The sequence below is a fragment of the Apodemus sylvaticus genome, chromosome 4 (genome assembly GCF_947179515.1).
Source record: "Apodemus sylvaticus chromosome 4, mApoSyl1.1, whole genome shotgun sequence".
Lineage (NCBI taxonomy): Eukaryota > Metazoa > Chordata > Mammalia > Rodentia > Muridae > Apodemus > Apodemus sylvaticus.
In genome coordinates, this window is record NC_067475.1 from 140,797,583 (window position 1) to 140,825,488 (window position 27,906).

Genomic DNA, 27,906 nt, shown 5'->3' on the forward strand with positions numbered 1-27,906 from the left:
GGCAATAAAATTTTCCAGGACTTTATTGCCATAAGATATATGGTGCTATCTCAGCAGATAGATGGTGAGATGGCATTTTGTTAACAGAAGAATTTCTTGCAATTTTAGGTAAAATCCTAAAAAGTTGTCCCAGAAGAGCAACATTTGGTTCTGGGAGTTTTTCTAAAAGAATGAACAAAGAGACAGTTATTTTAAAACAAGTTTACTAGATTTGTAAATATGAAGAAAGGGGACAGAGCAATTGTATCTTATGTATGGACCTTCATGAATAAAATCAAAGTAAGAATGAACACTCGAAATATTGCTTGAAATGTTGCCCCTGATTCAGAGGGAAATAAAAAATGTACATGGAATAAAAAGATGATAGTCATAAGCATGGTCCACTGTGACTTCTGTTTCAAAATGTCTTCCATATTTGTGAACAATTGAAACTTTTGTTGTCAGTCAGGATTTTTAGTGTATATTTCTGGGATACATAATCTCTATGTGTGTAAGCAAATATAACTTCTATTTTGTTGATATTTTTCACATATTTGACCAGATATTACCTCCTTACTTCTGCTAATTTCTCTTTGTCATTGATCCTTTGGGGAACAGCAAACTACTGGTCATATAATGGAGAAGTCATCAGACTTCCTTTAATAATTTGAAGAAACGCTTTTTAAAGAGAGAAAAATATTTTGCAGAAAAGATAAATTATGGAGATTACTCAAAACACAGTCAACTCTAAAATTTAGTTTAGTTCCAACTTTCTTCACAGCTCCCCAACTTTCCCCAAGGCAGAATGTTGACTGATATGTAGAGCCAGTAAATTTTGTCCATCAAAATGGGAAAACTAATAGCAGATTTTCAGAATTGCTTGGATTGCAAAAGAATCTCTCCTTAGGTCATAGTGCCTCTACGGTACATCTCAGCAAACTAGCACACATAAGAGATCAGTACCTCAGGTCAAATGCTACTTTTAAGTAATAGAAATATACAGTTATGGTAACTACAACAAAGGCAACCATATTCAGTTATTATCTAATTTCTAAAGGTCAGAAAATAATGTCTATTATTGGAAGCATGAGATCACATGAGGTCATAGCTTTTTAGAGACAGTCCTATCACTGTTTCTCTAAACAAGCATGATTCCCTACTCTGTTTTAAGTAATTAAACTAAAATCTGTACATAATAATGTAGCCCTTATCCATACATCAAAGTAGGTTCTCTTGGTAAAGAATGGAGAGTATTACAGAAAAAAACACAGCTATTCAAGGTACAGAGAACAAAATATCCTGTGGCTCCAAGCCCAACTGTGTACAAATTGCATACTAACTCCTGAACCTTGGGCTCCAAACATTGGTTAAAAGAGTCAGAAAGACTGTACACCAGAGAATCAGGTAATCTGCTTTGAGATTGGGCCTCCTAGACATGTTGGCAAGGCTTCACATTTGATAGTCTGACAACATGATAGGCTTATCAAAACAATTTCTGATCAAAGCATCATCCATGATAGCAACACTAACTGGGAATGAGTAAATCTTGTGAAGACAAACTTCACAGAATTAGTCCATATACTACCGAGGACACTGGACCTGATGTTTGAACATATTTACAGACTCATTTTTATCTATATAATCATAACAATGAATGAAAAGTGACCATGTATTTTCACAGAAGTGGGTGATTGTTGGGAAACAAACTCAGAGCAAGGGACAGGAAGGAATGAAATGATGTAATTGGATTTTAATTTTAATAAGATAAAAATTATAATTTTATGGTGCAGAAGGTATGGCAGGGTAATGAAGAATACCTGTTTCACAGCCATGAGGACCTGCATTTGGGTACCAATGTTTCATGAGTTAGAGATGTGCAGGTCATGAGTATGTGTAACAAAGAGATACATGAGTCACTCACATACTCTATACTGAGAAAGTGAAATTTGCCTCTCAGAAAAAAGGAGAGAGTGACAGAGAAAGAAGAAGCCTGGTGGTCAATGCATCTGACTAGGCGTGCATCCCAGGGGAACACTCATGTATGAAGTGACCCTTCACATGGCCACATGAAAAAATCAAATGAAAGATACATAGTTACATTATTGCTCATTCTGACTAGATTTCTGTTTGAGTTCCTAGTCCTTATGTTGTGAATAGCAGAGGAACCTTTCAGCATGCCAGATTTCTCTCATATATATCTACTATCACTCAAGGGAATTCATGATGAAGGAAACTACTCATGTAGACTCAGAGGAATGCTGAGAGTGGATGATGCAAGGACGTTCCCTACCTTTAGGTTCCAGGCCACTTCAGGGACCGAGTGATTGTTTATATCCACCTCTTCCCAGGATCCAACTTTTCCTTTAATGTTTTGCATGATGTCTCATTGGGAGATATGAATATGGCCTCTGTTGTGGAGCCTTTTCCCTTATTAGGGACAGGATGCCCTGAGAGGAAGAAAGGGAAATACCTGTCACATGTCATGGAGCACAGAGCACTATTTGGTCATGAAAATCAGACCAATGGTGATCACAGGGGCTGGCATTGACAAGCCTCAAACTGGTTTTGTGCCTCAATCTTTTTTTATACACATCCCATCCTAATGTTAATCCTGAAAGATAGGCAACACTTATTTTCTTCAGATTTTCCTTAGGAGAACCAGAAATGAACCATATGAGACCTACCAGAATTGCTGTGGGCCATTTTCCATCTTGAAAAATGCAACTCAGCTCTTTTCCAAAGAGTTATCCTCTTTGGTCCTGGTGGGGCACAGAGCCCCTATGTAAACACTATGTCAGAAAAGGTCTTTTTTTTCTTAAGATGTCTTCCCATTGCATCTAAGGAGCAGATGTGATCATTACCTAGAACACTGTAATTTAAATGGCTCTTTTAAAAAAACAAATTTCAATTGCATAATATCCCTGTTATGATGGGTTAGGCATCCCCTTTACTCTATGCTGTTACTAATTTGTAAGATGTCTCTAAGGCATGATCTAGTGTTCTCTAAGATATGATCATGTGGGAATTCTTACAAGATGATGCTAAGTTACACTGCATCATAAGATAAATGATATCTAATTGATCAATTTCCCTGAACTATGTACAGGCAATTGCTTCAGTAGTCATATCCATTTTCATAGCCACTCTCACTTTTATTTACACCAATCAGTTTTTTATTGTCCTCAAATGTCATAGTGAAACGCTTCCCATTCTTAGATTTATTGTTGAGCTTTTAGGAGAACCATTGTTAAATTTATATCATCAGCAGTATTTCCCCTTTCATAAGAATGTATATATTCCACCTTCTGAGACTTTCTTTGATTTCTTTCTTCAGAGGCTTACAGTTCTTGTCATATAGATCTTTCACTTGCTTCGTTAGGGTCACACCTAAGTATGACATATTATTTGGGACTTTTGTGAAGGGTGTCATTTCCCTGATTTCTTTCTCCTCTTGATTATCCTTTGAGTAGAGTAAGGCTACTGATTTGCTTGAGTTAATTTTATATCCAGCCACTTTGCTGAAGTTGTTTATCAGCTTTAGAAGTTCTCCGGTAGAAGCCTTGGGGTCACTTAAGTATACTATCATATCATCTGCAAATAGTGTTATTTTGACTTCTTCCTTTACAATTTGTATACCTTTGACCTCCTTTTGCTGCCTGATTGCTCTGTCTAGGGATTCAAGTACTATATTGAATAGATATCCTTGTCTGGTCCCCGATTTTAGTGGGATTGCTTCAAGTTTCTCTCCATTTAACCTGATGTTGGCTACTGGTTTGCAGTATATTGCTTTTACTATGTTTAGGTATGGGCCTTGGATTCCTGATCTCTCCAAGACTTTTATCAAAGATCTCCCATGTTCATGGACTGGCAGGATCAATATAGTAAAAATGGCCATCTTGCTGAAAGCAATCTACAGATTCAATGCAATCCCCATCAAAATCGCAAATCAATTCTTCATAGATCTAGAAAGAACAATTCTCAAATTCACCTGGAATAACAAAAAACCCTGGATAGCAAAAACTATTCTCCACAACAAAAGATCTTCTGGGGGAAATCACCAAACCTGACCTCAAGCTCTACTACAGAGCAATCATAATAAAAACTATTTGGTATTGGTATGCAGAAAGGCAGGAAGATCAGTGGAACAGAATTGAAGACCCAGAAAAGAACCCACACACATACGGTCACTTGATATTTGACAAAGGAGCTAAAAACATCCAGTGGAAAAAAGACAGCATTTTTAACAAATGGTGCTGGATCAACTGGAGATCTGCATGCAGAAAAATGCAAATGGACCCATTCTTATCTCCTCGTACAAAGCTCAAGTCCAACTGGATCAAGGATCTATACATAAAACCAAACACACTGAAGCTTATAGAGGAGAAAGTAGGGACAAATCTTGAATACATGGGCACAGGGGGAAAGTTCCTGAACAGAACACCAATGGCTTATGCTCTAAGAACAAGAACCGACAAATGGGACCTCATAAAACTGCAAAGCTTCTTAAGGCAAAGGACATGGTTAATAGGACAAAATGGCAACCAACAAATTGGGAAAAGATCTTTACTAACCCTACATCCGATAGAGGGCTAATATCCAATGTATACAAAGAATTCAAGAAGTTAGTCTCCAGAGAGTCAAAAAACCCTATTAGAAAATGGGGTACAGAGCTAAACAGGGAATTCTCAACTGAGGAAACTCGAATGGCCCTAAAGCACCTAAAGAAATGTTCAGCATCCTTGTTTATTAGGGAAATGCAAATCAAAACAACACTGAGATTCCATCTTACACCAGTCAGAATGGCTAAGATGAAAAACTCAGGGGACAGCAGATACTGGAAAGAATGTGGGGAAAACGGAACACTTTTCCATTGTTGGTGGGACTGCAGGCTGGTAAAACCACTCTGAAAATCAGTTTGGCGATTCCTCAGAAAATTACACATAGTACTACCTGCTGACCCAGCTATACCACTCCTGGGCATATACCCAGAAGATACTCCTACATGTAATAAGGACACATGCTCCACTATGTTCATTGCTGCCTTATTTATAATAGCCAGAAGCTGGAAAGAACCCAGATGTCCCTCAATAGAGGAATGGATACAGAAACTGTGGTATATATACACAATGGAGTACTTTTCAGCTATTAAAAACAATGAATTCATGAAATTCTTAGGCAAATAGATGGAACTAAAAGTGTCATCCTGAGCGAGGCAACCCAATCAGAAAAGATCACACATGGTATGCACTCACTTATTAAGCAGAAGTTAGCCCAAAAGCTCAAAATAAACAAGTTACAATTCACTCAGCACAGGAAGCTCAGGAAGGAGAACTTAAGTAAGGGTGCTTTGGTTCCGTTAAGAAAGGGAACGAAATACTCACAGGAGCAATAAGGAAGGCAATGTGTGGGGCAGGGGCTGAAGTAAAGGCCACCCAGAGACTGCCCTACCTGGGGATTCATCCTATAAACAGTCAACAAACCCAGACACTAGTAAGGATGACAAGAAGTGTATACCAAAAAGAGCATGCAATGATTGTCTCCAGAGGGGTCCTGCCAGAGCCTTACAAATACAGAGGCAGATGCTAGCAGCCAACTATTGGATTGGGCGTGGGGTTCTCAATGGAGGAGCTGGAGGGGGTGTCCAGAGGAGCTGAAGGGGCTTACAGCCCCATGGGAAGAACAGCCAAGAACAGATACCCCAGACTCCCAGGGACTGGACCATTAACCAAGGGGCACACATGGTTCCAGTCAAAAATGTGGCAGAGGAAGGCCTTGTTGGGCATCAGTGGGAGGAATGGTCCTTGGTCAGGTAAAGGCTCAACAGAGGCCCACCAAAGGAAAACTGGGGGGGGGGGAAGGTGGGAGTGTGTCGGGTAGAGGGGCATATATGTGGAGGCAAGGGGAGGCAGGAGGGGTTTGGGGTCTTTGGGGAGGGGGGAAATTGAGAAAGGTTTTACCATGGCAATGTAAATCAAGATGATATTCAATTCAAAAAAGAATGTATATATTCTATTTGTCTGGAACAATAGGATGTTCTTATAATCAAGCTTAGTCTTGGTATCAGAATATAGAGATATCTACCTGGACATGGGGCATATTGTTTAGTTTTGGGTTTGTTTTCTACAGTGCCTCTCCCCTGAGCAAGAAAATGTCAACATGCATTGATATCTTATGCTAAATTGAAATGGGAACCGGGATTGTACTTGAAGGAAGGTGGAGGACTCACTTTACTGCTGGGTGCTAGTTGAGTCTCGGGGCTTTAAGATGAATTGCCCCTGTGCATCTGCATTTGTGTCTTTCACCAACAACCCAGGCAAGATGGGAAAAGCTGTGGAAATTCTTGAGTTCAGTCTACTGAAGGTATTTTGAAGTTGTGTCATTATAATGTCATGTGGATTCTCACAACCTGTAAGAAGAAATGAGAATATGTATTGACACTAAGAATAATGAGACTGAGCAACTCTTCCAATCGGATTTAGGAAACACTGCTGTATTTTATGTTTCATTCTTTTTTGGGACAATGTAGATTGTACACCCTAAGCATTAGGAGACTTACATGGTTATTATGATAAAGTAAGGGTGCGTAATCTGAGAACTCTAAAATCGAGGAGAAAAAAATTCAATTTATAACTTCACTTAGACCCATTGGAGAATTTTGTATGGCAACATATTTTGTGTTATACATTGACAGTATTCATTCAGACTTGCCTGTTTGAGACCTAATATCAATAAGATTTTAACATCATAGAAAATATACATTAATTGTCTAGCTTTATGATAATCAATTTAAATATTTCCCACTGTGCGTGCGAGGTGGGAAATATTTAAATTGGACCTGGGAGAATGTGGCCTAATAATGAGGCAGGATGACATTATATTCAATAGACAACTTTTCTCAGCACTTCAGATAATGTATAATCTGAGGGTTAAGAAGAATCACCAGAGGAAAGGGTACAATCACAAAGCTGGATGAAATAAAACATGTTTCTCCATAGAGACATATGTACAATGACAGTTGAAGGAAACTCTCTCCTATCTGCTACACCTAGGGAAGGCACCAAAACACAGTCAATGAACAATTCAGTGACTTTAAGGAAACTGCAGTCTCAAGACTTTTTCTTCTTATTCTTTGTGTGTGTGAAGATTTCTCACAAGCAGTAACAATAATCCCTTTCAGTGTACAGGACAGAATGTTTTTAGAGTGCTCTGACAAACAGTGACTCTAGGCCAGAATTACAAACACAAAATTAGAATTAAATGCAGGTGCTTGATGTGCTCTCCCCTGTTTTAAGGCATTTCTTCTCTAATGAAACCTTAGAGAGTATGAGATCTGTAGTAGATACGTTTTTCTAGGCACTATGTAACCTTGGCTTTATCTCTTTCCGATGAACCACCAATATGATTAACGTCTTGATTTCCCTTTTCTTCTGACACAGAATGTCAGCACTACAATCGGAGCAAAATTTACAGCGACATTTAGATAAAAAGACTCCAGATCCATCCAAGTAATCAATATAGAAACATCTAAATATGAGGGATACATACTTGTGTATGGTCTGTGTGTTGAAATACACATTCAAAATGATGCTGATAAAATAACAAGAGAATTAGGTCTTGGGATTTCAGAAGTATGCATGATATGCAAAACTCTTCCAACACTTAATATTAAAATATTATCAAGTTGACACACTTCCCTCAATACATTTGTTTTGGAATGTGCCACTCCGCCTATGTCTTTTCACTGACTGAGCACTGCTATCTTGTCAGCCTTATAAAAAGCAAAAGGAACAGATCATTTTGGCACATGTCTGTATTTTCAACACTCATTTGATTGAAACAGTAAGGATTGAGAGTTCCTTACCTGCCTCAACTCAATAGCAATACTCTGTTGCATAAAGGAAAATAAAGTCAAATATGTGGGTTGAGTTTGTGCTGGTTATTATCTACTGAATTAAAACCCTGAAATTAAATATTGGAGAAAATTAAAAGTAGTCCAGTGTCAAGCCGGGCGGTGGTGGTGTACACCTGTAATCCTAGCACTCCAGGAAGCAGAGGCAGGCGGATTTCTGAGTTCGAGGCCAGCCTGGTCTACAGAGTGAGTTCCAGGACAGCCATGGCTACACAGAGAAACTCTGTCTTGAAAAAACCAAAAACCAAAATCCAAAAAAAAAAAAAAAAAGTCCAGTTTCAGTTTCCTCCAAATATTCCAAATGATGCCATAGATTCTTTTTATGATACATGAGAAAATTTTGAATAACCATGTTCTCTAATCTTCAAAAGACATTGTTACTCTCACTTGTCTGAAGGTCACTTTCTACATTAGAACCTCCCCTATTTATTAGCATTTAAAAGATCACCCTTGCAAGCACGCGTGATGATCTTAGAATTTTAAATCTTATCCAAATGCTTTTTTTAATTTTATTACTATTATTTATTTGGCAATGATTTATTTTAAAAAGGTAATAGAAGGAATAGCAGGTGATTCCATTGGGACATCTCCAATAATGTAAATATGATCTCTCATTCATTGGTGGAATTGTTAGTCATATGGAGATGTGAGCTGCATATTTCACATGGACTCTGAGATATGGCTACATTTACAATTTTCATTACAAATTTTTGTTTGTTTGTAAGGTGTGCACTCTTATTAAAATGGTCTCAAGTCAGTGTACAGGACAGTCCTGGCTGCCTCAACACCTCAACCCACTCCCAGGGAGAACAAAGCCTTCATACATAAAGCTGGGGAACAAAAATAGTGGGTGGTGGTGGAGGGCACAATGGCTGACAGTTCAGAAGTTAAAAATAAAAATAAAGAATTATTGAGGCAGAGGACTTTAAAAAATTGCAGTACATAATTTACACGGAAGCAATGCTCCCACCTTCCCCAGTGTGGACTCAGGGCATGGATACAGCCATCCTCCTCTTAGGAGTGAGGATGGCTTTTGGGAGGGTGAGGGACTTACCGAAACCATATATTTCATGGATACTTGGAATGACTATTAAAAACAAAACAAACAAAAACAATTTATAGTCAAAGTCCTCAGACACATTGCAGAATTTTGGGGGATGTTTGCTCCAACCTACCACAGTTTCAGTTTTTAAATCCTGGATCAAAAGTGCAAAAACAAAACAAATAGAATATTTTTTAAAGTTGCCGAATTTCTTGCTGCTTATGAGAAATCTTCACACAGACACACAAAAGAAAAAAGTCTTTTGTTGGCAGTTTACTTAAAGACAATGAATTGTTCTTTCAGTGTTAGACCTCTGAACTCAGCCAGTCCTCCCTTAGATTTCCCTGGTACTTACCTTGGAGTGCTCTTGGAGTTTACTCGTGGCCAGGACAGAACCACAGTTGATAATCTCCACTGTTCTGAGAGCCAAAAAGAAACAACTGTCACAAATAATCTGACAGTAGAATCTTGAAGAATCTAGTGATTTTCTTTACTTGCAATTTCCAGTTCTGTAGCAGGGAAATTGGACTAGCATTGGAAATTATTAGGACTAGCATTAAGGACATGTCTTCTGAATACAGATTTGAGTCATCAGGGCTGATTTCAGGAGAAAACCCTTGGGGACTTGCCTTTCCTCACTGAGGTAATCTTGGTCTACGGATCCATAGCAGAATAAGAAATTACATTCAGCCATCAACACTAACCACGACCAATATTATTACAAAATCACTCACATAGGTCTCTCCAGTCTGTCAGTGGAATATTAAATATTGATTTGACATGAGCACACAGCCTAGTACCCAGAGAGTCATATACTCACAGTGATTATGATGACTTTATGAAAGAACATTTGAAAGATATGGTTATTTCAGCAACAGTGAGAAAAATAGACAAAAAACAGAGAGGCTTTGAGGCTGCCTAGGAGTACACACAAGAATTGGCTTTCATTTAGAGATAGCCAGTCTATGGAGAGGATGAAGATTTATCTAACCTGGAAAATAGACGAGATACTGGAAAGAAGTTCCACAACATAATTAAAAATTATTGCACACAGAGTTATGGATCCATTTGAAACAATCATATGAATTGTACATTCTTCTGAAATACTTAGCATCCTCAAGAAGTGATGAAAATAATTGTGTGCTCTAATTGGATTTTCATTAATAGTACTTTCTTGTTAGTTCATGATTAAAACTAAGGAAATTTCCCATAGAGTTCAAATGTATTATGCTAGGGGACAAAAATCCATTCCAGCAGACACTCAAAGCTCTACGCACCCAAGCATAAAAGGAGAGAAAAGAGTGTGAGACAGAGAAAGAGCAACAGAGACAGAGAAACAGACTAACATTCAGATTGTCATCATACAAACTCACATGAAGTGATAGAGTGGGACATACAGAGAAATAAACACAGAATGAGAGATAGAGAATTACACAGAGATGCACAATTAAAAGGAGAAAAATAAATATACAAATATGTATGCAGAGAGAAAAACAGAAATATACAAACACATTTATTAAAGAATTAATAACAAACACAAACACACCAGAACGTGTACACTTACACCTACGCAAATAGGAAAAGAAAACAAGAAGGAATGGGAGAGGAGAGGAATCATATACTGTAAAAGAATTGCAAAAAATTATAATGAAGACAAAGAAAGAAAGAAAGAGAAAGAAAAAGAAAGATTTTGTTGTCTATAAGATTGGCATATGTTAAATCAGGTGTGCACATACAACCAATTAATCTCAATTTATTACAAAGAATCTTTTTCTAGTGATAGTAAAGTATGCCTCAATACCATTGGGCTATGTGTTTCATTTTTATGGAAATGTAAATAAGATATTCAATAAAAAGTCCCTCTCAAGACTATTATTATATCTTAGATGCCTTTATTTCCAAAAGGAGAAGATTGAAAAATATGAGCTGTAAATTTATCATAATTAAGTTTCATCTGTATTGTTTATACACATTTGCACATATGTGGATCTCAAAAACAAAATTAAATTTTAACCCCAAGTAACTTGAAAATACTTACAGGTATTCTTATCATTGGTAGTAACTACTTAATTATATCATTCACCTTATCGAATTTTGTTGCTGTTACACATAATGGCTGTGAAAAGTACAGAGAAGAATGGTATAAAATAACTTTGAAGCTCATGATTACAAAATTAGTTATTATCTAATCATTGCTTATAATCTACAGTCTAAAATGGCAACTCTAGTATAGAATAAATAACTCTGGAAGACTGCCAGTCTACCATATGTATCACAAAATTAACTACGTGGATACTTGGTATGAAAATGTAACTGTAGCAGGTTGTGTATGATAAAGGAAGACTGAGTAGCCATGGGTGCAGAAGCTCAGCATCCTGATTTTCCTTTCATTATGGCAGCGGACAGGCAGGGAGGGTGGTGGAAACAGAGAACCACCTCTTGCTTCCTCCCCATCTAGACTTCCCTCATTTCACACTTTTACTTTAATGCATAGAATGTGCACAGTATTATGTAAATAACGATTAATAGCAGCAGCTATTAAAAAAGAAAAAAGACAGAAAAGAAAATTTAAAAACAAAAGAAAAGAAAAGAAAAGTTAGTACCCTTTCTATATAATGCTCCATATAATAAAAGCATTGTAAGTGACTAGGAAACAAGCCCTTAATTAAGAAACATAGCACAAGTTCCCCCTCACTATTCAGAAGCAGCCTTGAACCAAAACCAAAGGAAATCACTTCATAAGCCATTTCTTTCACAGAATTTTTATTTATTGTTTTCTATCTACTAGGCATAACCTATTACCCTGAAAATAATTCTGTCTCTGTCTCTGTCTCTCTCTCTCTCTCTCTGTTTTGCTGAAGATCCATCCAAGACCATATCACAACATGACAGGTTACTTAAATTTTATAAATAAGAACAAGTTACACTAACTGATTTTACATCTTGCTATCTATAGACTAAAAATTCTGCAAAAACATTTTAGAATATTCAAGAACATCTCTGTTCTTGTGGTTTTAACACAAATAGGAAGGAAACAATGTGTGCATTTGATCTGGATAAAAACATAGCTCATGGCTCAGAATTCATATATTCAAGGACACATTCGAACATCACATATACAAACACACATATTTATGCACACAATCACACATACAATCACACAACACAATCACATAAACACACAATCATACAACACAGTGAGCAAAATAAATTTAAGGAAAAAGTACAGCTTCTGATATGTTGTTGAATATCTGAGAACTTCTGTAAAATTTAAAAACAAAGGATTATAGAAAAGCATACATAAGATAGAGAAATAATTTACATAGAATTTTAATTGACATTATTATAAAATATTGTGTTCTCTGAGCATTTCAAACATATTAAGTTCTAACTAATGATTGCAAAGATGTGTGCATTTCTTCCTGATAGTGATGTTTATAAAACACACACATTTCAAGAGATAGTGTCTTTTTAAACAAAATAGTTCTAAAATTAATGTTTTTAATGCATGAAAATGAAAAGAAAACCAGGTTTATTTTGTATACATTAAAATATTTTTTGACTCATGGTGAACCAGGGATAAGTAAGTAATTCTCAGGAGATAAGATTAACCTTATAATCACATGTTCCCAATATGAGGAAAAAAGTCTTATAATTATTGTTCAATGATATATAAAACTATGTTTATTGTAAGAAAAAGGAACTATACATTTTATCCTAAATGGATAGAAATAAAAACAATGTAAATATTGAAATTACATATCAATAAACTAAATGTGAAACAGTGGGGTGTTGCTATCAGTAACAAGCTATGAATTTCAGAACAGCTTACTTAAAGACATCTAGGCATGTAGCAAAATGCTGTCCTCCAGCCATGACACAGGCATTGTCTCGTGAGGACAGCTCAGTTCACTGTTATCTCTAGACTATTCAGTCAAAAAGCCAATATTTTATATATTTGTATTTAAAGTCAAGAGTAGGAGAAGACATGTGCATCTAGGGAGAGGTTTGGGGATATCTTGGGATTCATGCAGGTGATTTGACAGCAGATTTCTATATTTATAAGAAATTATCAGATTAATACTATTCTAAAATCATCTGCATCTAAGTATTTTAAAATATGAGCAGATTCTAAGGAATCTGAATTCAATCCTAGCAATAAAAAAAAAAGGGAAAATTGGGAGGAAAAGAAATCCTTAAGTTAGAATAGAAAAAATATATTCTTAATTCACCCTTAGGAAATACAAAGTGTAATGAAATACAAAGAACTGTCAAACCTAAAAGGCCAAACTGTAAACATAAAATCAAAGAAAACCACCAAAGAATTGACAAAAATGTAGAAGACCATTGCTAAATACTCACTAGAGAACATGGAGAAAGGAAAGTGATGAAAGGTATTTATTTCAATTAGAATGTTTTTATGTTCTGAAAACATTTCTTCAAGAACGAAAGGGAAATAAACACATCCTCACATGAAGAAAATCTAAAAAGTACACAATCCCAATCTTCTAAACTATACAAAAGTTGGTTAATAATTATGGCAGGGTAATATGTGAAAGCACTAGCCGTGGGTGAAAATCAGTAAAAATGTTTACTTTAAAGGGATTGGATATAAGTCACAAAGGTGTTGAAAGACATCAGGGAGCTTGCTCTTCTACAATACTGAGCATTTGCCATAGCTGAAATCAAGCAGCAGAGGCAAAAGTGGATTTCCCTGCAGGACTATCTGCTTTTCTGGTGTTCTCTGTCCTGAGGACACATCTGGTTTAGCTAAGCTACTGAGTATTCTATTTAATGTCACTGGTTAGAAATTACTTTTATACTACATTTTCTCTTTAATCACTGTTTTGTATAACCTAGAAAGTATTAAAATCAAATTGTGTGGTAATCATTATATACACTGTGGTTTTTTTTTAAGTGCAATTTCAACAGTGACATGTTAGAATATCGACACTAGATACATTTTGTACCCATTAGCATTTATAAAAGTCAGAGAGAAGGTGATTTCCTGAGCTATATTCTATTCTGTTTTATAGAAGTAATGGTCTTCAATGCTCTGCATGCTATGTAACAGTTAAATTTATGATCTATACTAAATCCAATAGTGAAAATGGAACAATAATGTAAGTATTAGAAAAATAGACACTTTTAAAAACATTCATTCATTTTATTTACATGAGTAAACTGTACCTGTCTTCAGACACACCAGAAGAGGCATCAGATCCTATTACAGATGGATGCGATCCACCATGTGTTTGATGGGAATTGAACTCAGGAACTCAGGAAGAGCAGGCAGTGCTCTTTACCACTGAGCCATCTCTCCAGCCCCAAATAGACAATTATTTAACAACTATATGTGTAACTCAATAACAAAACTACTACCTACAGAGTATGTGTGATGTTATAAATTTTGTCCTATGCACTGTATGTATACACATGACCACACACACACACACACACACACACACAAACAGACACACCCCAATGGTAAGTTAATAAAAATTATTTCTAAACAGAAGTTACATAAAAAGATATCCCTATGCCTAGAACATTCAAATAAATATGAGGATAAAGAGCCATGATTATGTAGCTGTTCCTCCAAAGCAGGTGTGAGTGTGCACAGGCATACTGAAAGAACAGAGGGCAGAATTAGAGAGATAAAATAATACAGAACATGTGGATATGAAGAGCAAATTAATTCTTGATATTCTTTGCTCTATTTAATAGTTTGTAGATATCTTAGGAATTAACAATTATTTTTGATTAGACAGAAATATTTTAAAATAAATAATAGTTGGACAACACATATGTTAATAAACAAGACATAAGAATTCAAGGGAAAAATCTGTTTAATTATAAAAGCCATAAGGAAAAAAGGTCAAGAAATATAAAGGCAGACCTATCAGAATTGTACCAAACTTCTCACTAGAGATTTTAAAAGACAGAAAATCCTGGCCAGATGTCTACAGACCCTAAGAGAACACAAATGATAGCCCAGACTACTATACCAAGAAAACTCTCAATTACCATAGATGGAGAAACCATGATATTCCATGACAAAAAGAAAATTTCACAATATAAAGGATAATAAATAGAAAACCATAGATAAATAGTTTTAACACATATCTACGTAACATTTTATCTTAAAACAAAAGAATATACCTTTTTCTCAGCATGTCATGGTACCTTCTCCAAAATTAACAATATAATTGGTCACAAAACAGGCCTGAACAGATATAAGAAGACAGAAATAATCCAATGCATCCTATCAGATCACCACAGACAAAGGCTGGTCTTCAAAAACAACAACAAAAGAAAGCCTACATGCATGTGGAAGCTAAACAATGCTCTACTCAATGACAACTTTGTCAAGGAAAAAAACACTACCCATTTCTTTCTATGAAGCCACAATTACTCTGATACCTAAACCACACAAGAACCAACAAAGAAAGAGAATTTCAGACCAATTTCCCTTATGTATACCAATGCAAAAATACTCAATAAAATCCTTGCAAACCAAATCCAAGCACATCAAAATGATCATCCATCATGATCAAGTATGCTTCATTCCAGGAATGCAGGAATGGTTCCACATAAGGAACTCCATCAATGTAACTAATCTACGATATGAAAGAACTCAAGGGAAAAAACCACATGATCATCTTATTTGACACTAAGAAAGCATTTAAGAAAACCCAACACCCCTTCATGATAAAAGTCTTGGAAAGGTCAGGAATTCAAGTCCCATAACTAAACATAGTAAAATCAATATACAACAAACCAGCAGCAAACAAAACATCAAACTAAATGGAGAAAAACTTGAAGCAATCCCACTAAAATTAGGGGCTAGACAAGGTTGACCACTCTCTCCCTACCTATTAAATATAGTACTAGAAGTCCTAGCCATAGCAATTAGGAAAAAAAACAAAACAAAACAAAACAAAACAAAATGGAGGTTAAAGGGATACCAATTGGAAAGGAACAAGTCAAACTATCACTATTGGCTGATGATTTGATTGTATACTTAAGTGACCCCAAAGACTCCACCAGAGAACTCCTAAACATGATAATCAACTTCATCGAAGTGGCTGGATATCAAATTAACTTAAACAAATCAGTGGCCTTCCTCTACTCAAAGGATAAATAGGTTGAGAAAGAAATTAGGAAAACAAAACCCATCACAATAGTCACAAATAATATAAATTAACTTGATGTGACCCTAACAAGCAAGTGAAAGAAGTTCAAGTCTTCTGAAGATCTCAGAAGATGGAAAGTACGCCCCCCCCCCATCACGGATTGGCAGGATTAATGTAGTAAAAATGGCGATCTTGATAAAAGCAATCTACAGATTCAATGCAATCCCCATTAAAATTTCAACTCAATTCTTCATAGAGTCAGAAAGAGCAATTTGATAATTCATCTGGTAAGAAAAACAAAGGCAAAAAAAACAGAGTACAGAAAGTGAAGGGAAACTCCGACATCTCTGCTGCTGGACAGACCAGACAGGCAACACCAGGTACACAGAGATATCCCGAGTTTAACATTGCTCAGGACACAGCCCGCCAGGCTTCTGACTGTGCCCAAGGCCTGGCAGCTCTGTGGGTTGTCTGTGTGCAAGCCCTGTCCTGGGACATTTGTCCTGAAGAGTGATAAGCACTTGGAGGGAGTCCCCACAGCCTCCGAAGTTAGACTCCAGAGAGCCAAATTACCCTATTTAAAAATGGGGTACAGAGCTAAACAAAGAATTTTTACCTGAAGAAACTGGGATGGCTGAGAAGCACCTTAAGAGATGTTCAACATCATTAGTCATTAGGGAAATGCAAATCAAAACAACCCTGAGATCTTACCTCACACCAGTCAGAATGCCTAAGATTAGAAATTCATGGAGTGACTCCCTGCCACCATCTTCACTCCCTGACAGAGCAGACAGGCAGCACCAGAGACTGAGATTTCCCGAGTTTAAGATCTCTGGAGGTGCAAGCCGCCGAGGGTCTGCCTGCGCCCAGGACCTGGGCAGATTGGTGGTTTGTCTATGTGCCAGCCAGTGGTGGTTCCTGTGCCCTACTTGGTGATCAGCACTTGGAGTGACTCTGCGCCGCCATCTTCGCTCCTGGATGGAGACAACCCGAGTATAACATTGCTTGGGGCAAGACACAGCAGGGCTCCAACGGCACACAAGAGGTGGGCAGCACATCAGCAATCTGTGCCAGGGGAAACCCAGTCATCAAGTGGTGTGAAAATAGCCTTACAGGCTCACAGGAGGTTGAAACATCAACCAGTGACAACAAGACCAACTAACACCAGTGAGAACCAGATGGCAAAAGTCAAACGTAGAAACTTTGCTAACAGAAATCAAGCCAATATGGCAGCATCTGAACCCAATTCTCCAACAACAGCAAGTACTGGATACCCCATCACACCATAAAAACAAGATTTGGATTTAAAATCACCGGTCATGATGCTGTTAGAGGAATACAAAAATGACATAAATAAATCTCTTAAAGAAATACAGGGGAACATGAAAAAGTTAGAAGCCCTTAGAATGGAAATTGATCTAGCATTGGAGGGGAATATAAGGACAGAGAAAATAAGGATCCCTCCTTTTGATTGGAGAATGGATGGAGAGAAGAAGGTTTATGGGACATATGGGGAGGGGGGATCCGGGAAAGGGGAAATCATTTGGAATGTAAACAAAGAATATAGAAAATAAAAATATTTAAAAAAATCACTTAAAGAAATTCAGGAGAATATGGGTCAACAGATCATAGCCAATAAAGAGGAAAGGGAAAATCATTTGGAATGTAAACAAAGAATATAGAAAATAAAAATATTAAAAAAAATCACTTAAAGACATGCAGGAGAAATTGAGTCAACAGGCAGAAGACATGAAAGAGGGAACATGAGGGGCAGTGGCAGCAGCAGTGGCTGGTCCAGAGGAAGGGCCATCAGCAGTGGAACCAAGGTGACAGGGTCCAGGCAGACCCTGCGCCCACTACCACTGACCATCACTGGCCAGCCGGGCTGCAAGCGGTGGCAGATTTACAGCACTTTTCACTGCACAGAACCCATATCAGAAATCTGCCTCCCACCAGTCAGTTACGAGACTCGCCTCCATCTTGGTTCTTGGACGCCAGAGAGATCAGACAGACTGAGGTACGCAAACATAACCATAGGCCAACATCGTGGGGGTCTAAGCCCTACGGGAGTTGGCCTGCACCCAGGACCTGGGCTTTTCGGGGGCCATCGGTGTGCCAACCTGGCCAGGGGGTTCTTTGCTGGCCCGGCATGTGCACCTCCATTTTGGCTACAGGATGCCAGATAGTTCTAGCAGGCAAAGCCGGCTAACAGGCATAGCCCAAGGCTAACAGAGTAGGGGTCTAGGCCCCGACAGGCCCTGGACTGCCCCAAGACCTGGGTTGCTCAGTGGGCCATCTGTGTGCCAACCCGGCCAGGAGGTTGTTAGCCTAGCAGACTCTCCCCAGCACTTTCAGGGAGCACGCACATGCTGCCATCCTGGCCACCTGACAGAACCAGTTAACACTCATAGCCCGAGGGGAACTTTGGGCCTTGGCCTGCCAGGCTTTTGCCTAGACTCGGGGCCTGAGCAGCTAGCCTTGTGTGCACCAACCTGGTTGGGAGATCGGCTGCCCAGGAGAGTGATCATCACTCGGAAAAGGTCCCTGCAGCATACACCACCAGTACTCCCTGAAGGAGCAAACGGGCACCATCTGGTTCACAGACACAATCTGGGGCAAGGCACACTAGGGCTGCAAGAGCACCCAAGAGGAGGACAGCACATCAGCAATCTGCTACAGAGGAATCCCAGCCATCCAGTGTTGCAGAAATAGTCCTAGAGTCTCACAGGAGGCCTAAACACCAGCTAGAGACAAGACAAACTAACGCCAGAGAACAAGTTGGCAAAGGGTAAAGGCAGGAACGCTACTAACAGAAATCTAGGCAATATGGCAGCATCTGAACCAAACTCTCCAACATCAGCAAGTCCTGGTTATGCCAACACATCAGAAAAACAAGATTTGGATTTAAAATCACTGGTCATGATGCTGCTAGAAGAACACAAAAAGGACATAAATGAATCTCTTAAAGAAATACAGGGGAACATGAATAAGCTAGAAACCCGTATAATGGAAACACAAAAATCACTTAAAGAAATTCAGGAGAATAAGGCTCAAGAGATAGAAGCCAATAACGAAGAAACACACACACACACACACACACACACACACAACCTTAAAGAAATGCAGGAGAACTTGAGTCAAGAGGCAGAAGTCATGAAAGAGGAAACACAAAAATCTCTTAAAGAATTATAGGAAAACACAAACAAACGATGGAATTGAGCAAAAACTATCCTGGATCTAAAAACAGAAGTAGAAACAAATAAGAAATCACAAATGGAGACAACTTTGGAGATAGAAAACCTTGAGAAGAAATCAGGGGCCATAGATGCAAATATCAACAACAGAATACAAGAGCTGGAAGAAAGAATCTCAGATGCCAAAGATACCATAGAACCCATGGACTCAACAGTTAAAGAAAATGCAAAAAGCTTGTATCCCAGAACATCCAGGAAATCCAGGACACAATGAGAAGACCAAACCTAAGGATTATAGGTATAGATGAGCGTGAAGATTTACAACTGAAAAGGCCAGCAAATATCTTCAACAAAATTATGGAAGGAAACTTTCCCAACTTAAAGAGAGAGATGCCCACGAATATACAAGAAGCCTACAGAACTCCAAACAGACTGGACCTGAGCAGAAATACTTCCCGTCACATAATAATCAAAACCCCAAATGCACTAAACAAAGAAAGAATATTAAAGGCCGTAAGAGAAAAAGGCCAAGTAACATATGAAAGAAGACCTATCAGAATCACACCAGACTTCTCATCAGAGACCATGAAAGCTAGAAATCCTGGGCAGATCTCATGCAGACTCTAAGAGAACACAAATTGTCAGCCAAGACTACTATACTCAGCAAAACTCTCAATCACCATAGATGGAGAAACTAAGATATTCCATGACAAAAGGAAATTTACACAATATCTTTCCACAAACCCAGCTCTGCAAAGAATAATAGGAGGAAAACTCCAATACAAGGAGGGAAACTACACCCTGGAAAAAGCAAGATAGTTCCCTTCTTTCATCAAACCCAAAAGAAGATAACAACTCAAATATAAAAATAACATCAAAAATGACAGGAAGTAATAATCACTATTCCTTAATATCTCTTAACATCAATGGGATCAATTCCCCAATAAAAAGACATAGACTAACAGACTGGATAAGGAAACAGGACCCTACATTTTGCTGCATACAGGAGACATACCTCAGTGTCAAAGACAAACACTACCTTAGAGTAAAAGGCTGGAAGACAATTTTACAAGCCAATGGTCTCGTGAAATGAGCCAGAGTAGCCATTCTAATATCAGATAAAATTGACTTTCAACCCAAAGACATCAAAAGAGACACAGAAGGACACTTCTTGCTGGTCAAAGGAAAAATCCACCAAGATGAACTTTCAATTCTGAATATCTATGCACCACATGCAAGGGCACCCTCATCTGTAAAAGAAACTTTACTAAAGCTCAAAACACACATTGCACCGAACATAATAATTGTGGGTGACTTCAACACTTCACTCTCCTCAATGGACCGATCAGGAAAACAGAAATTAAACAGGGACACAGTAAAACTAATTGAAGCTTTGGACCAATTGGATTTGACTGATATTTGACTGACATTTCACCCTAAAACAAAAGAATATACCTTTCTCTCAGCACCTCATGTTACCTTCTTCAAAATCGACCATATAATTGGTCACAAGACAGATCTCAACAAATATAAGAAGATCGAACTAATCCCATGCCTCCTATCAATCACTATGGAGTAAGAGTGGTTTTCAATAGCAACAAAAACAACAGAAAGCCCACATACATATGGAGCCTGAACAATACTCTACTCAATGACACCTTGGCCAAAGAAGAAATGAAGAAAGAAATCAGAGACTTTTTAGAATTTAATGAAAATGAAGGCACAACATACCCAAATCTTTGGGACACAATGAAAGCAGTGCTAAGAGGAAAATGCATAGCCCTGAGTGCCTCCAAAAAGAAATGTGAGAGAGCATACACTAGCAGCTTAATGACACACCTGAAAGCCCTGGAACAAAAAGAAGTCAATTCACCCAGGAGGAGAAGAAGACAGGAAATCATCAAACTCAGGGCCGAAATCAATCAAGTGGAAACAAAGAGAACCATACAAAGAATCAACGAATCCAGAAGATGGTTCTTTGAGAAAAATCAAGATAGATAAACCCTTAGCCAGACTGACCAAAGGGCAGAGAGAAAGTATTCAAATTAACAAAATTAGAAATGAAAAGGGAGATATAACAACAGACACTGATGAAATTCAAAAAATTATCAGATTCTACTACAAAAGCCTGTACTCAACACAACTGGAAAATCTGGAGGAAATGGACATTTTCGTAGACAGATATGAGATACCAAAATTAAATCAGGATCAAATAGATCATCTAAACAGTCCCATAACCCCTAAAGAAATAGAAGGGGTCATAGAAAGTCTTTCAACCAAAAAAAGCACAGGACCAGATGGTTTTAGTGCAGAAATCTCTCAGCCCTTCAAAGAAGACTTAACACCAATACTCTTTAAACTATTCCACAAAATAGAAACAGAAGGACCACTACCGAACTCCTCCTAACTCACTTAGGATGATATTTTCCACTTTCAACCATTTGCCTAAAAATTTCATGAATTAATTGTTTTTAATTGCTGAATAGTATGCCATTGTGTAAATATACCACATTTTCTGTATCCATTCCTCCATTGAGGGACATCTGGGTTCTTTCCAGCTTTTGTCTATTATAAATAAGGCTGCTATGAACATGGTGGAGCATGTGTCCTTATTGCATGCCAGGGGAATCCTCTGGGTATATGCCCTGGAGTGTTATAGCAGGGTCCTCCGGAAGTGTCATGCCCAGATTTCTGAGGAACCACCAGACTGATTTCAGTTCTTCATAGAGTTAGAAAGAGCAATTTTCAAATTCATCTGGAATAACAAAAAACCCAGGATAGCTAAAACTATTCTCAACAGTAAAAGAACTTCTGGGGGATTCAGTATCCCAGACCTGAAACATTACTACAGAGCAAAAGTGTTAAAAACTGCATGGTATTTGTACAGTGACAGGCAAGCACATCAATGGAACAGGATTGAAGACCCAGAAATGAACCCACACACCTATGGTCACTTGATCTTCGACAAAGGGGATGAAAACATCCAGTGTAAAAAGGATAGCCTTTTCAACAAATGGTGCTGGTTCAATTGGAGGTCAGCACGCAGAAGAATGCGAATTGATCCATTCTTATCTCCTCATACTAAGCTCAAATCCAAGTGGATCAAGGACCTCCACATAAAACCTGACACAATGGAACTAATAGAAAAGAAACTGGGGAAGACCCTTGAGGACATAGGCACAGGGGAAACGTTCCTGAACAGATCACCAATAGCTTACTCTCTAAGATCAAGAACTTCGGATGGCTGAGAAGAACCTTAAGAAATGTTCAACATCATTAATCATTAGGGAAATGCAAATCAAAACAACCCTGAGATTTCACCTTAAACCAGTCAGAATGCCAAAGGTTAAAAACTCAGGAGACATCAGGTGTTGGCGAGGATGTGGAGAAAGAGGAATACTCCTTCAATGCTGGTGGGATTGCAAGATGGTACAACCTCTCTTGGAAATCAGTCTGTCAGTTCCTCAGAAACCTGGACATGACACTTCTGGAGGACCCTGCTATACCTCTCCTGGGTATATATCTCTACTTTCTCATGATTCTAACAACCATAACTCAAGCTGACTTCCTATGGACCTATGCACTGAGTCTTGCCCACAGACTGGCACATTCATGTTTCTACCATTAACTGCTCACACACTCTACTGTTTTATCAGAAGGGTGGATTATGTCTGTGCCCCTCAACCTACACACACATACACACATACACACACACACACACACACACACACGCACGCACGCACACACACACGCACACACGCATGCACAAACGCGCGCATGTATATATATATATATATCTATATACACACAAACATACATATGTGCATATGTATATATACACACCTATGTATATATGAATATATACGCACACATGGGCATATGTATATATACATACTTTTGTATATATATGTATATATACTATATACACTATACTATGTGCATATATACATAATATATATATATATGCACATAGTATGTGTATATGTATGTGTATATATGTATATACACATATGTATGTGTATATATGTGTATATATATGTGTGTGCATATACATGCATATATACATACTAATATATATGCACATATGTGTGTATGTATATGTGTATATATAAATACTAATTTATATGCACTTATGTATATATATATGTGTGTACACATATGTATGTATATATATATGTAGCATATCACATACCACTATAAAAAAAGTGATACAGGTGGAAACCTCATAGGTACTTGGTGATATGTAGTGGTTGGTTCTGAGACTTTGATCAGGAATCTGCATGTGAACCCTGAAGGTCCTGCTACCTAACTCATTCTTCATCAATCAATAAAGATCCTAATGGCCAATGAGCTGGGTGAAATAGGCAGAACTTCCAGTTTTTCTACAGGAAGGCTAGCAGATTCAGGTGAGGAGCAAAAGATTCACTGTGCTACAGATGGAGAAAGAGTCACCAGCCATGTGAGATCTAAGGAGTATTGGCCATTGGCTACTCCCCCAACTGGCCTGAGGTTGCAGGCAGGAGATTAGAAAAGTTGAGGGTAGAGTTAGGGTGCTGAGCTTGGACTAAGGTGACTGTGCAAAAAAGCTGAGGGCAGATTCAGAGGTGTGAACCTGTGGGAGGAAAGTAGGGTAAGAGAAGTGAGGAAGGCTTGGAAGAGCCTGGCCGTTGAGCTAAGGCAGATCAACATGAGCTCATCGAGGATCTGATGGAACCTTATCCCTTGAGCTTTATCCTTCTCAGTCAACAATATGCCTTCAGTGATAATCTGTGACACAGACATTCAAATACTTGAGCATTCTATGAGTAACCATTTTTGTCTGTTCACTTAAATACTATTTTTTATGGAAATTAACCGGTGAGCATCTGAGGTATTGATTAAATTTAACTATTCTATGCAGTATTATTGGAGAGATATCACTTTGTTTATTTTCAAAGCCTAAATAATATCAGACATTATGGAGAAAAGAATGTGGAGGATATGTTTTGTTTTGTCCACATTGTTCTTAGAAGACAATGTACCTTCATTCTGCCCCAAGAATCTTTTTCAGTCCTGATAAACATCACAGATGAAAAACTAAGGTTTATCTTTATATGTGGAATGTATGTTGTGGAAAGTATAGAGAAACTGAGGTCATCATAGAAGGGTAAAATTGGAGTTGGCACCTTGTATAAAATCAGACTAAACTGGATTCTTATTTTGTAAACATTCTGGTTAATTGGTTTTAACCTGTGAATTATTAGGAAGCACTACATAACCCCAAAATTTCTACAGCTATCTTCCTGTGAATACTGGTCCAAAGTGTTGGTCTTACCAAAAGGTGGCCAAAAAATTTCCATCTGGCAAAAACAGGAAAAGGTTCTTGCAAGGACAGGTTTGATTTTTTTTGACTAGGTCCACATTATCCACAGTCCACAGGTTATCCAGTGGGAGGATACATTTGATCTTAAACTTGTTCTTATTCCTAGAAAAAGAATCAAGTATCTCTGTTAGTTTGATTTGCATTGTAGTTGGTATTGCTTGTGGAAATAAACAGTTGCTCCTGCCCCAGAACAGAGGAGGACTCCTCTGGTTTATCACTCAGACACAGTTCAAGCCAGGGGAGATGGAATTCAACAAAGCATGTGTTGAACAGAGTTACTGGATACAAGCCTCTCATTGCTCAAAATAGACATAGCCTGATTGTTTTCTGACTGGAGAAGTTTAAAATGAATATATTATAAATGTGTGTGTGTGTGTGTATGTGTGTGGTATTTTTAGAAAGCTATGTATCTGAAGATTTCTTCCTTAAATATTGTTAACTAGTAACCATTTTGATTTATTTCCATGATGACCAAACAATATTAGTTAAAATTTTATACTTTGCTTAACTACATTTAATAATCTTTCTAAAATAAATAATACAGAAATATTGTCTAACTGAATAAAATTCATTTTCCATTGCCCTTCTTTGAATACTAAGAAGCCACATCAGCTCACTACAATGGCTGCTTTAGTAAACACACAAAGCACATCTCATACAAGTATACAAAAGGATGAGTATTTGTCTCAATAATTTAAACAATTAAGTAGAAATATGTCCCATCAAGCATTCTGATCTTGTGAAATGTTTGAAAGAACTATAATCTTGGAGTCATTAATTTTCTTCTCTTATCATTCCTTTTCTATGAAGTTTGTCCTTTGAAAAATTCACATACATATATACTATTTTCTAATTATATTTTGTTGTTGTTCTCTCCTTTCCCTTCTATCTTTTGACAGAATCCTTCCCAGATGTGTAATTTTCTATTACTTTATGATAGGCTGAATATTACCTCTTTGTGTGTGTATGTGTGTATATGTGTGAGTGTGTGTATGTGTGTGTGTATGTGCACTTGGGTATATAAATATGTATTGGACACTGTTAAGCTAATATGTTAGTCCAAAACTGAAGATACTTACTCTGCCTCTCTCAGATTCAGGAGACAAATGACACAATATAAAACCTGAATAAAAAAGTCATATGTGTGTGTGTGTGTGTGTGTATATATATATATACATATATATATATATATATATATATATATGTATATATATATATATATTTCAAATGGGTGATGTTTTTGAAACATGATACTGCAGAGAAAATTTCCCATACTACTTAATGTATCATGTAACAGTCAAAATACAGGCATATGTAATATTTACTAAGGGATACAGATGCACACTCATACACAAACATACAAACACATGTCAAATCAAATGAAACAATTGTACTTATATTTTCTTTCCACCACAAGACATCTAATTGTAAATATATATACATATATATGCGTATATATGAACCAAAACTCAGAAGAAATGCATAAAACAGAAACCTCCAATTTAAATGTCTGATAAGCAATAATCTCCCTTGCAAATGGAAATAATGACAATCATCTCCTATGAGACTAACAATGCTCTTATAATATGAAAGACAGTCTCAAAATGATTTAACTTTTTATTCACTAGACAGTAGAAGCAAGAGAAATATATGCTCTTTCAAGAAAAGCATTCATTTTAGTTTCCTTTACTCTCAAAAATTAAAGTGAATTTCACTTACATATACCAACTACACTTGAGAGGCACACTATGAGTATATATATATATTTTTCATTTTTCATTCAAATGAGTTGATTACTATCTTCTAAAAAAATGTGAATATTTCCAAGTGTGGACTGAAAGTGAGTTGAGTAGAAATAACAAGAAGGATGACAGACTGACAGACAGCTTGGACATTCACTTATTTTCAACCTGCATCTGTAAGACACTAACATTTGCTATGCTGGGAGCTTACACTGACTGATCAGGATTGAAATCCAAATTTATCCCATTATTCTCTTCTGAACATTTCATTTTCTCACAGTTTTTGAAGTGGATCTTCAGGAATAGTATTTATGGATGACCAGAAAGTTTATCCCCCCAAGCTGAACAAACTATATTATTGATTTCTGTCCTTAAATCCATTGACAAACTTATGAGAACATACCTTAAATTATTTACTTGATAATGCCAGTATCAAATTCATACCTTCAATAATAATATGAAGACTATGATCATGTACAGAGGAGATTATATGTGATGTGGTCCCAGAAAACACCTCTATGGTCATAAGTTACAGTGCAACCTTGTATACTGCTTCATTTAATCACCTCACTTTTCTCTAGTATGTGCAGAATCACCAACAAGGAAGTACTTGGTGCCTGCAGTTTCCCCTGCTTAGTAGCTGCTATTAGTAGGGATCATAGCTGCTTCTTGATTCTTCATACTAATGTGGAAACTATGAGGTCAAGAGGCTTACACGGGTTGTCACTTGTGTAAAAGGATCACAATCAGGGATGACCCCCTCGTGCTTCTAAAGTCTATCTGGAAGTAACAAGCAAGAGGATACCTGTTTGTCATATTTTAAATGTTTTATTTTGAGAACATGTCTCATTGTTTGGTCCACATATCCCACAAAGTTTCAATACTCATAAATCAGCTTTAACAATGCTAAAATTACTGGCATGTGCTTGCACATCTGCCTCCTTTTCAAGTTTGTTGTTATTCTTTCCCCAGATTCAAATAGCAGGACAGCACCCTAAATAATTCTTTTTTTTTAAAAAAAAATGTGTCTAAAACTTGTGACAAAACAAATTTAGAAATGTGTAGGAGATTGTTGACCAAACCTCCACCATGGTAAAGTAAAAAGAAGTTGCAATCATGAAGTAATGAAGTAAGTATAATCTTTAAAAAAAAAAAAAAGTAAAAGAACATTTTATATTGGTACAAAAAGGCCTAATAGTAAGGAATGCATGTTGCACATACCCACAGGTTACTAGACACAACCAAAACATCTTAAATAAGGACAGGTGTCTTTTACTCGTTTTCCTGCCCCTTGTGAGTTCCACAGGACCTTGGCACAGCAAGGTTCGATGTATTCGTCCCATGTCTTCCATTACAAGGGTTTCCATATAGAAAAAATAAGATTCTTCTGGTCCTGGTTTCCACCTAACAGAACAAGTATTCAGTGGATAAGTCATACTAAATTTTAAAGAGTTCATTATATGAAAACACAGTAAATAAAGTTGAAAGGGAAGATCTGAGAAATATTGTAGCAACATTTATAATGATAACAGTTAATATATT

The 27,906-nt window shown here is 37.3% G+C and overlaps 1 long non-coding RNA gene across 1 annotated transcript; it reads right to left on the bottom strand.

Moving 5' to 3' along the window:
• On the bottom strand, window positions 1-27,764 carry LOC127683455 (uncharacterized). The gene is made up of 7 exons (XR_007977545.1): window positions 27,586-27,764; window positions 24,575-24,724; window positions 10,969-11,046; window positions 9,286-9,349; window positions 6,206-6,385; window positions 2,270-2,426; window positions 1-162 (listed from the first exon to the last, which is right to left on the bottom strand). It is a non-coding gene; the product is annotated as an uncharacterized LOC127683455 (long non-coding RNA).
• Between the last annotated feature and the right edge of the window lie 142 nt (window positions 27,765-27,906).